The sequence below is a fragment of the Xenopus laevis genome, chromosome 8S (assembly GCF_017654675.1).
Source record: "Xenopus laevis strain J_2021 chromosome 8S, Xenopus_laevis_v10.1, whole genome shotgun sequence".
In the NCBI taxonomy this organism is placed as follows: domain Eukaryota; kingdom Metazoa; phylum Chordata; class Amphibia; order Anura; family Pipidae; genus Xenopus; species Xenopus laevis.
This window is the reverse complement of record NC_054386.1, coordinates 56,497,210-56,509,068: the sequence shown is the minus strand read 5'-3', so window position 1 is coordinate 56,509,068 and position 11,859 is coordinate 56,497,210.

Here is an 11,859-nt window from a genome sequence, read left to right as displayed (position 1 = left end):
CTCATCCAAGTTAAGAATTTTTTTTCTGTATGCTCTTCTTTATTTGTCATAGATTCCATCCAAACCATATGAAAAATGTGAGTTTTTGTTTGACTAATGAGAGCGGGGGGGGGGGGGGGGTAGATGAAGAAAGCCAGTGATGTAAAATAGTTTTCCTGGTTGCAGCAGTTAATCTTTCTGCTAAGAGTCTCTCCGAACGTGTAATTTTTAATTGTGGGGGTGTATTCCAAAAATTGCCCATGTTAATGTAAATGGTGTAGTTTGTTATGTTAGAGATTTCCAATATCCGTATAGTATGGCGAATGTTCAGAGAGTATAATTCTGTATGTTTTTTTGGTAGTTTAATACCCAAATATGTTATATGTGATCTTGCTAACGTAAATGGAAATTCATTCCTGTTATTTGTTCCTTAGACAACAACATCCAGTGCTTCTTAGTCATATTTATTCGGAAGCTTGCGAATGTACTAAAGAGTTGGATGGTATCTAAAATTGCGGGCAAATCTGTTTGGGGATGTTAAATAAATAATAAGATATCATCTGTGAAAGCTGTTATTTTTTGTTTTAAGTGTCCCAGAGGGGTTCCTTGAAAGGTTTTATTAAGAAGGAGATGTTGTATTAAAGGGTCTAACGCTATGTTAAATAATAGAGGGGAGAGGGGGCAACCCTGCCTGGTTCCTTGTTGAATTCTAAATTTTTCTGAGTTATACCCATTAACTGTCAGGAAGGTTTGAGATGAGTCATATAAGGCTTTGAAAAGATTAAGCATGTGTATCCCAAAGTGTTGGAATTTCAGAAGTCATCGTATATGTGTGTGTGTGAGATCCTATCAAATGCTTTATCTGCATCTAAGTTGATTAACAAACCTTGTCTTCTTTTTTCCAGGTTACATTGATAGATTGGGCTATAGCTCCCCTGATCGCTTGTACAGGGTGCCTGTTCTGGAGAAAACCCATCTGATTAGAGGGGAGAATTCTTTGTTAAGTGGATATTTTTACATCTCAGGTGCATGACTTTACATTTATCAACATTGAATCTCATTTGCCACTTAGCTGCCCAGATTGCCAGTTTGTCAAGATCCTGTTGCAAGTGCCACATCCTGGATGGAATTAATTGGGCTGGATAGTTTTGTGCAAACATTGATACATTACTTACAATACCCTCCCCTAAGTCATTAATGAACAAGTTAAATAAAAGTGGACCCAATACCGAGCCCTGATGGACCCCACTAAGAACCTTACTCCAAGTAGAGAATGTACCATTAACAACCACCTTCTGTACCCTATCCTGTAGCCAGTTTCCTATCCATGTGGAAACGACTTCATTAAGCCCAACAGACCTTAGTTTAAAAAGCAGTAGTTTGTGGAGCACGGTATCAAATGCTTTGGCAAAATCCTAATAGTTGACATCTACTGCCCTCCACTGTCCCGCATCTTACTTACCTCATCATAAAAAGCAATTAAATTTGTCTTACATGACCTTTCCTTCATAAAGCCATGCTGATTGTTGCTAATAATGCCATTCACTAGGACATTTTGAACATGATCCCTTAACAAGCCTTTGAATAACCTGCATCTTTTTACTATTAATATACTTTAAAAACTTTTTGGGGTCAGCCGCAATGCTCTCTTCATTTCCTTTCTTTGCCTTCTGGATTGCTGTTTTATAACATTTATTATAGTGTTTATATTCATTTTGTCCCAACCGACTTGTAGTTTTTAACCCTGCCAGACGATTTGTCCTAAATGCAAACTGCCAAGCAGTTTTTAGACTATTTGTACTCTTTCACTTTAAGGGCCTTTCCTGTGTGGGTCTTGTAGTTTACCCAGTGAAACAATACATTGGTTTTTTTTTTCAGGACAGCCTGAGCTTTCAAATATGCTATTTTGGTTTAATTCCACTTCTGTAAAACAATATAGGCTTCTAAGTGTCTAATAAAATGAAAAATCATGTTTTACATAGTACAATCACATATATCAGAAACATAATTTATTTTATGTATGAGAACACAGCATATTTGTGGATACAGTGATCCCCCCCTCACCCCACAGAAATTTAGAGGCACAGTGTCTCCCCCTTCACCCCACAGAAATTCATAGGCACAGTGATCCCACCCCTCATCCCACAGAAATTCAGAGCCACACTGATCCCCCTCACCCTACAGAAATTCAGAGGCACAGTGATCCCCCTCACCCTACAGAAATTCAGAGATACAATGATCCCCATTTCCCATTACCGCTTTCCCATGTTTGAATTTGCCGCTCACTAATAGGTAATCAGCAGTGGAGCGATCACATGGTAGGATCACATGACCGTGGCGTCAGGTCCTTTCCGAGGATAGGAACTAGCCGCTACTGAAGAAGAAGGCTACCCACTGTCAGACTACTGTGAGGAATGATCCCCGAGTCCATAGCAGGACCTTGCCTCTTCCGTACATTATCTGGATCTGACAGCCCGTGGACTTGTTGAAGTTGGCCAGGACCGTAGCCAGACAACAGCACATGGCCCAGGGGTTCCCTAGCACTGGATTTAGTGGCTGCGCAGTCCTAGCACCCACATACCCCCCTCCGGTGCAAGCACACATGCGAGCCCCCTGGAGCACTGGGGAGCTGTGCTCCCCCCGGTAAATGGCTGGGCGCCATGCCGCCCCTAATATTCTGCTGCCCTAGGCCCGGGCCTTTGTGGCCTCACCACTCACACAGTGCCCCAAACCTGCCCTCACACAGGACGCCAAACCTGCCCTCACACAGGGTCCCAAACCCACCCTCACTCTCTAGTACCGCCCTCACACAGGGCCCTCACTCTCTAATACCTGCCCTCACACAGGGCCCCAAACCCACCCTCACACAGGGCCCTCACTCTCTAGTACCCACCACCAGATTCCCATAGGTCCCTTTACTGGTAACCATGAGCCCCGGATGTTACCGGAGTACGATTCATTAGCCCTTCATTATAGAGGGAGGCCATGCTGGGTAACATGTAGGGGCTCATGGGAAAGAAATAGGTCCGTAGGGGAATGGGACAAATCCCTAGATCTGCCCCCTGTCATGAGACTGACTGATGCCAGGCCCTGGCTGTCATATTGTATTGTCAAATCTCACAGGATAATCTGTAAGGAGCAAGCAACTTCTGCACAGTGGTATCTTCCAAGGGGTGGTTCACCTTTAAATTAACTTTTAGTATATTATAGAATGGCTAATTCTAAGCAACTTTTCATTTGGCTTTCATTTATTCTTTTATATAGTTTTTGATTTATTTGCCTCTATCTTTTTTTTTCAATCAAAATTGAAAAATCAAAATAACTAAAAAAAAAAAACTAAAAAATGAAAACCAAATGCAAATTGTCTCAGAATATCTCTCTTCATCATACTAAGAATTAATTTAAAGGTGAACAACACATTTAAATGCTGGGGCCAGAAATGGGCTGCCAGATCTTTATAACCACGGCAGGGCACACTGGGTGCTAGTAAGGCCTGCGTGTAATTGACTCTTATTCTGTTGTTGCTGTACTCATGCTCTGCAGAGACTCAAAGTTGGGGCCTGTCAGCCTTGCTGCAACCCTCTTCAGTTTTGAGTTGTAGTTCCGTAAGAATTGATTGGGGAAGGGTTAATCTGAATGGCAATCATAATTTTTTTTTAAAATTTATTTAACCTCTTAGTGACCAATCTGCACTTGGCATTGTTATGTATGTGCTGTTGCCCTTGGCTTGTGTAGCGGATCTATTTGCTAATTTTTTCAATAAGCCCCCAAATGAAATGAAATATGCTCTGCTCCACATATTTTATATTATATATTATTCCCCCTTTATTCATTTCATAATCACTGCTGAGTGCTTTTTCTAACCAGGTCAGCAGCCTGCAGCTCGACTTATCCTACATGGGTCATATAAAAAACTATTAGGGGCAGATTTATCAACGGTCGAAGTGAATTCGCGGGAATTTTTGAAGTAAAAAAATTAAAAATTCAAAGTAATTTTTTGGATACTTTGACCATCGAATAGGATACTACGACTTCGAATTTACTTCGACTTTGTTTCTAAGTAAAAATCGTTTGAATATTTAACCATTCGATAATCGAAGTACTGGCACTTTAAAAAAACTTCGACTTCAATTAAACCTGCCAAAGTGCTATGTTAGCCTATGGGGACCTTCTACCACATTTTTAGAGGTCGAAGTAAAATCCTTAGATCAATTGATGAAATTGTTCGAATCATTCGATTCGAACAATTTAATCATACGATCGAAAGATTTTACTTCGCTCGTTTGATGGCCAAATTCGGTGAAAAATACTTCGACTTCGATTTCAAAGTATTTTACACTTCCACCCTTGGTAAATCTGCCCCTTAAATCACATTATTGTGACCAGCTTATAGATTTAGGCAATAATACATGTTTTATGGGCCAGTTTCATGCCTAAGAGATGACCACAAATCCCGCACCTGAGTGCTGCTTTGTGCTAAAGGTAAAACATAGATATTCTGTTTCATATGAGTTTTCAGACTGGCACTAGCAGCTGTCCATTGTAACTATGAATATGGCCTCCCGAGTAGAATAACCGGTACAACCTGTATTCCTGTGGGCCCTATGCATATTTTTTTTTAAATTATACCCGCAGAGCAAGTGGTTCCCCCTACATACAATAGTGTTTCACAATTCATTGTGTTGGTGTTCTAAAGGGAAAGTATAGGTATGGGACCTGTTATCCAGAGTCCTCAGGACCTGGGGTTTTCCGGATAAGGTATCTTTCCCTAACCTATAGCAGAAACTTGTACAGATATTGGATCCGTTATCCGGGAACCCATTATTCTGAAAGTTCCAAATTTCAGAATGACTCTCTCCCATAGACTCAATTTTATCCAAATAATCCACATTTTTAAATATAATTTACTTTTTCTCTGTAATAATAAAAAGTACCTTGTACTTGATCCAAACAAATATATAATGAATCCTTATTTGAAGCAAAACCAGCCTATTGGGTTTATTCAATGTTTACATGATTTTCTAGTAGACTTAAGGTATGAAGATCCAAATTACGGAAAGATCAATTATCAGGAAAACCCTAGGTCCCAGAGAGAAGAGACTGGAATATGCATAGGAGAGACCTGAATAGAAAGACGAGTAATAAAAAGTGGCAATAACTATAAATGTTTAGTCCTGCAGAGCATTTGTTTTTACGTGGGGTCAGTGACCAAATATGAAAGCTGTAAATGGTCAGAAGAAGAAGGCAAATAATTAAAAAACTATAAAAAATAAAGGCCAGTTGAAAAGTTACTTAGAATAAGCCATTCTATAATATACTAAAAGTTAACTTAAAGGTGAACAACCCCTTTAAGGCAAACAACCCCAAGTGGGATTCACAATCACTAGACTTACAAGACTTTAAAAAACATTGGCATACTTTGTTGCACAAAACATTTCTCCATATCTGAGGCAGTTGTAGTTGGGTTTTATGGTGGGAACATTACAAGAAGAGTATGACACACAGCTCCGACACGCATAGGGCAGGCAGAGTATGGCACACACAGGAGGCATAGAGCAGGCAGAGTATGGCACACACACACAGGGAGCATACGGAAGACAGAGTATGGCACATACAGGGAGCATAGGGCAGGCAGTGTATGGCACACAGGGAGCATAGGGAAAGCAGAGAATAGCACACACAGGAGGCATAGGGCAGGCAGAGTATGGCACATACAGGGAGCATAGGGAAGGCAGACTACAGCTGGAGACAGGGAAACCTATCAGGATGACTCTAATATGAGCAGTTCATAGGCCTGGATTTGTGGGAAGGCCAGAAAGTCCTGGGCTTAGGGCGGCAGAATTTTAAAGGGGCGGCATGCCGTCCAACCACGCCCGCATGCTGAAAATTTCCACATGTACATAAAGGAAGGGGAGGGGATGAGTAGGCCCAGGGGCACCTGCATTATAAATCCAGCCCTGGCAGTTCATACTGTGCTACATACAGTGACACAATGCTGGTGCCCCTCCAGCAGTTTGCATTAGGTGTGAACAGTGTGGGCACTTTCAGTCTGAGATGTGAACAGTAAAGGGCTTTAGGGGTGTGAACAATAGAGGGGTTACATGTGTGAACAATGCAGGGGGGATTAGAGGTGTGAACTATGCATGATTTTACAATTGAATTTGAAGTGTAATCTGTGCAGTGGCCAGTTAATCTCAGTATTGATACATTTTAAATCTTGCACCTGGTAAGCAGGTTTTAAATGATGTATTATGGATAAAAAAGTGTTGGAATAGAAATAATGTTTCTCGTGCTAGGTGTGATGTTACCAGTTCAGATACACAGTAGCCCTAATGCAGTAAAGGCCCATGTTTCCTTGTGAATCTCCATATGTCTTATTTTGACCAGCCTTTTCCTTGGTTCCTTGGTGCCACCTGAGATCCACATTCTCCACTTGTACAGGGCCGCTGTTGCTTTCTGGGAAACGTGTCAATCATGTGCATGAAGGCTTATGTCTTGAGTGGGGAGAGGGTCAGAGACTACTTTCTAGTCTTAAAATATAATAACAATCAAACATACAAAAATGTATTGAATATGTTTACTGAAAGTCAGTTTCTGCATTCCAGGTATTTCAGAGCTTGGAGGACCATCACCTGGAGGTAGTATCCTTCTTTCATGAGAATAGTTTTCATGGACTAATTGCTCATGACTCTGAGTAAACCCTCTGTTACATTCCTTCATACTATAGCACCCATGCCCTCAAACTCAATTGGAATGGGAAGAATTTGACCACCAATCAGTTTCTAATGCAGGAAGTTGCCAAGCAGTTTGGCCTAAAAGATGAGCCACTTTTCAATTTTTGCAGCTCTCTTAGATAAGTAGATGAAGTAGCAGCAGTGTGAAGAACACTTCTGGTAGTGTCCTAGACAACAAGCTTCCAATTTAAGTCAATGGGAAATTGCAGCAAATTCTTCAGCCTTTTGATTAGCCTAAAGAATGAAATATATCCTATACACATACTTGCCTCTTTTAATGGAACAGTCATTGATGTGTACCCTCTTTATGGACCCAGCATTTTGCCGCTTGAGTGTTTTCACATAACATTTTTTCATCCTCAAATAGCTATAGTACTAGGTCAGGTTTACTCTAATTTTTATTTTTTTTTTAAATCTTGAGCTTGAATCTGACTTCCAAAGTGCTCCATAGCAGAAAGGTGACAGTAGCTTGAATTCCTCTGCTATGCTGATCTTAAAGGAATTGTTCAGTATAAAAATAAAAACTGTGTAAATAGATAGGCTGTGCAAAAAAACATGTTTCTAAAATGGTTTGTTAGCCAAAAATGTAGTGTATAAAGACTGGAGTGACTGCATGTTTAATAGAACCGAAAACTACTTCCTGCTTTGAAGCTCACTTGGTTTCAACTGATTGGGTTTCTTATAAAACAAGAACATGAGTAGATTTCACTTTCATTCTTCTTTAACTTTTTAGTGTATCTTATTTGTTCCATTCTCACCCCACCCACCCCATCTATATGTTACACCTCCCAAATGTGACCAATACCCAGAATAAAGACACACAAAGCAACTTGATGTTAATTCTGTGTAAATCACAGTTTTATTGATAATAATTAGATAAACTGTGCTATTTGATCCAGAGGAAGGCAAAAAACCTCTGGCAAGCTTGGGACAATCTGCTTACTAGAGGGAAAAATTCCTTCCTGACCCCTTAACGGCGATCAGATTTGCTCCCAGGATCAATGCGCCAAATTAAATCAAGGAAGCGGGGTGAGGGAAACAGAAGGGAATATGGCAGCATACACATGAACGCCTTTAAGGTACAAGGTGAACACTACATTCCATTCTATTCAACCCCAAACAGCCTGTAGACCTGTCTTCTGCAGTCTGAGGGATGTAGTGGACAGGAATGCAGGGTCTACCGAGTGGCTTAAAGGTGCTCCTGTCTATGGAACCATATTTAGGGGGAAAGAAGGGACACTGTGGTTGGAATTGCGATGGAGGGAATGGAAATAGAAGGTAATATGGCAGCACACACACAAGCACCTTTAAGATACAAGGTGAACACTGCATTCCTCTCCATTCCATTGGACCAGGCAGCCTGCAAAACCTAGCTTCAGCAGTCTTGAGGGATGGAATGGAAAGGAATGCAGGGTCTACTGACTGGCTTAAGGGTGCACTTGTCTATGAAACCATATCTTAGGTATAAGGGGGGCAGCGCTGGTGAAATTACGGTGGAGGGAATTGAAACAGAGGGGAATATGGCTACATATACATGGGAGTGCCTATAAGCTGCTAGGTGAACACGGCATTCCTATCCATCCATTAGACCCCAGGCAGCCTGCAGACCCGGATTCTGCAGGCTGAGGGATTGAGTGAAAAAGAATGCAGGGTCTACCGAGTGGCTTGAGGGTGCTCCTGTCTATGGAACCATATTTTAGGTGTAAGTGTGGCACCACTGGTGGAATTACGGTAGAAATAATTGGGGAAATAAGGGACATTGTGGTTGGAATTGCGGTGGAGGGTATTAAAATAGAAGGGAACATGGCCGCATATACATGAGCACCATTAAGCCACAAAGTGAAACCTGCATTCCTCGTCATTCCATTGGACCCAGGCAGCCTACAGACCCGGCTTCTGCAGTTTGAGGGATGGATTGAAAAGGAATGCAGGGTCTACCAAGTGGCCTAAGGGTGCTCCTGTCTATGGAACCATATTTTAGGTGTAAGGGGGGGGAGCACCACTGGTGGAATCATGGTGTATTGGAGTGGAGGCACGGCTGGTGGAATCAAGAATGGCTCACTCACCTCTGTGTCATGAAGATCACCTACACAGAGGTAGATCGATACATGGTACCGTGTAATCTGCGATAGTGCTGGTGGCTGGTGGGCTCTCTGAAAAACCAAACAAAATAACATGAAACTTGTACCCAAGGGTTTTACCTTAGCAAGTGATATCTCTGTAGAAATTCTATAACATTTTGGGTTTTTTTTAAAAAGAAATATGGCAGTTATGCAAATTAACATTACTAAATGCGAATGTACCATTTCCCTCTGTGATTATGGGACAAGTTGCAAATCACAGGTTTCTCTGCATTTTCAAGCCATTTGATCCCAATCCCAATTCTTTGCCAAAATGATGAAGATACACTTCCTATTATTTTCTATGGCATCTCAATAGGTTCCAGCTGCGCAGGATTTATATGTTCTTTTTGTGGTTGTTTTTCACAAAATCACAGCATTGCAATGGCTTTCAGTACATCAGCCCTATTACAAAATAGTAATAATTGAACAAATATATTCATTAGATTCTGTACCTGGATATGTGTCCATGTACTTCCTGAAAATTGCCCAGTTTATCTCCTCTAGTTGTTTGTAGAGGGATTTCAGTTGGGCTTTGGCCTTCATCTTGTCCTGCAGGACCTCAGCCATAAATCTAATTTTCCACCACCTCGTTAATTCCAGGCTGTCTCTAGCTATACAATAATCATAGCTCGTCCATTTTATTTCGCCAATGATGTCCTTTCTCATGCTCTCCAAATCAGTGATCTTACAGATCCTCTCCTCCTTCCTGTAGATCCACTGTGAGCCCTAGAGAAATGTAAGGAACAAGAAGAAATTAAGGTTTCCAGCAGTCTGTGTTTAATCCCCAGTAAAAATGAAAGTGACAATGTCTTCCCATAGGTACAATAAGCAAAACAATATGTATTTATTACCACTAGGGTGCTGTTACATTGATCGTGGATTTTGGTTCAATAGAAGTGTTGGTGTTGAGGTGGGTAAGAAAAAACATGCTTTTAAGGCTTTCTTAGCTGGGAAAGCCGAATAATTTATAAGGTACAAGGAGGCCAATAAATCATGCAAAGAAGCTATAAGGCAAGCTAAAATTGATATGGAAAAGGATATTTTTTAAAAAGAATCCAAAATTATTTTTTAATTATGTTAATAGTAAAAAAAATAAAGCAGGAAGGGGTGGGACCTTTAGTATCAGAGGATGGTCAGCTGGTTGATGAAAACAAAATAAATGCACAGATTCTGAACTCATATTTTTCGTCTGTCTACACAAATGAGGAACCAGTTAATGAAGGTTTCCTTCTTAATAGTCCCAATTTTAGTAATACAACTAATGATGCATGGTTTACACATGAGGAAATTCAAAAGAGACTAGAACATGTTAAGAGTAACAAAGGTCCGGGGCCAGATGGTATTCACTCCAGGGTACTTAGCGAGCTTAGCTCTGTGATTGCCAAACCTCTTTACTTAATTTTTCAGGATTCATTGAGGTCTGGCATAGTCCTGAGAGACTGGCAAATTGCTAATGTGGTGCCGCTATTCAAAAAAGGATCCCGTTCTCAGCCTCAAAACTATAGGCCAGTTAGTCTGACACCAGTGGTAGGAAAGCTTTTCAAAGGGTTAATAAAGGATGGACTTCATAGCAATCGTGTGTGCCAGCATGGTTTTATGCGTAATAGATCTTGCCAGACTAACTTAATTTCTTTTTATGAGAAGGTAAGCAGGGACCTCGATTCTGGGATGGCAGTGGATATGATTTACTTAGGCTTTGCTAAAGCATTTTATACAGTGCCACTTAAAAGGTTACTGGTTAAATAAAGGAATGTTGGCCTGGAACATAGTATTTTTTTTCTTTTTGTATTTTGTATTGTAGCAGATCTATTCTGTTCGGAAGAGGCCAGGCTTCCATGTGGTTGTAGCACCCCCACACCTGTCTCTTTAAATGGTGGAACAATGCCTTTGGAAATGGGTGTTGGTCTGGGCAGTTTCTCTCTATTAAAAGCCGCAAGCGGGGGAGGATTAATCTCACGGAACCAATGCTGGGGTCTAGGTTATTTCTCCCCTTTGAAAGCTAATGGCGGGGGAGGACTAAGCCCTATGATGAAAACCAATGCCCAGGTCGGGAGAGCTTATTTTTCAGGTAATGCTCTTATGCCGGGAGGCTTTAGCATTTGAAATTATGACCAGAGGTAAATAGTTAGGGACCGCCATATGGGTTTTACCTTGACGTGGTATGGTGGCTTATCAATCATAATTTTGTAACTAAAAAACCCCCTGTCTTTGTAAATACATGCATCTGCATAGATTACTGATATGACAGGGGACCAGGGAATGTGCATTGATCAATTTTTCTTCTTTTTTCTATGTCTGTAGTTAATTTGGCCAGATCAGTAGCACTTCCAATGTATTTTAGTACATTTTTATTAAGCCATGGAGTGCTCTCACAATTTTTCCTTTTTGTTTTTTCATTTTTGAACATAGTATTTGTACCTGGATAGAGAACTGGCTAAAAGATAGACTACAAAGAGTGGTGGTAAATGGAACATTTTCTAATTGGACCAGTGTTGTTAGTGGAGTACCGCAGTGCTCTATACTAGGTCCCTTGCTTTTCAACTTGTTTATTAATGACTTGGAGGTGGGCATTTAAAGTACTGTTTTATTTTTGATGATACTAAATTGTGCAGAACTATAGGTTCCATGCAGGATGCTGCCACTTTGCAGAGTGATTTGTCTAAGTTGTGAAACTGGGCAGCAAACTGGAAAATGAGGTTCAATGTTAATAATTACAAGGTTATGCAAAATAATATAAATGCAAGTTATACACTAAATGGCAGTGTGTTGGGAGTTTCTATAAATGAGAAGGATCTAGGGTTTTTTGTAGATAACAAGTTGTCTAATTCTGGGCAGTGTCAGAATGGCTTGGATGATTTTTTGGACAGACATAATATCAAAGGCTATTGTGATACTAAACTCTATAGTTAGTATAAGTATGGGTATATAGAATTTAATTAAAAGTAGAGCAGGGTGTGTGTATGGATGCTGGGTTTCCATTTGGAGGGGTTGAACTTGATGGACTTTGTCTTTTTTCAACCCAA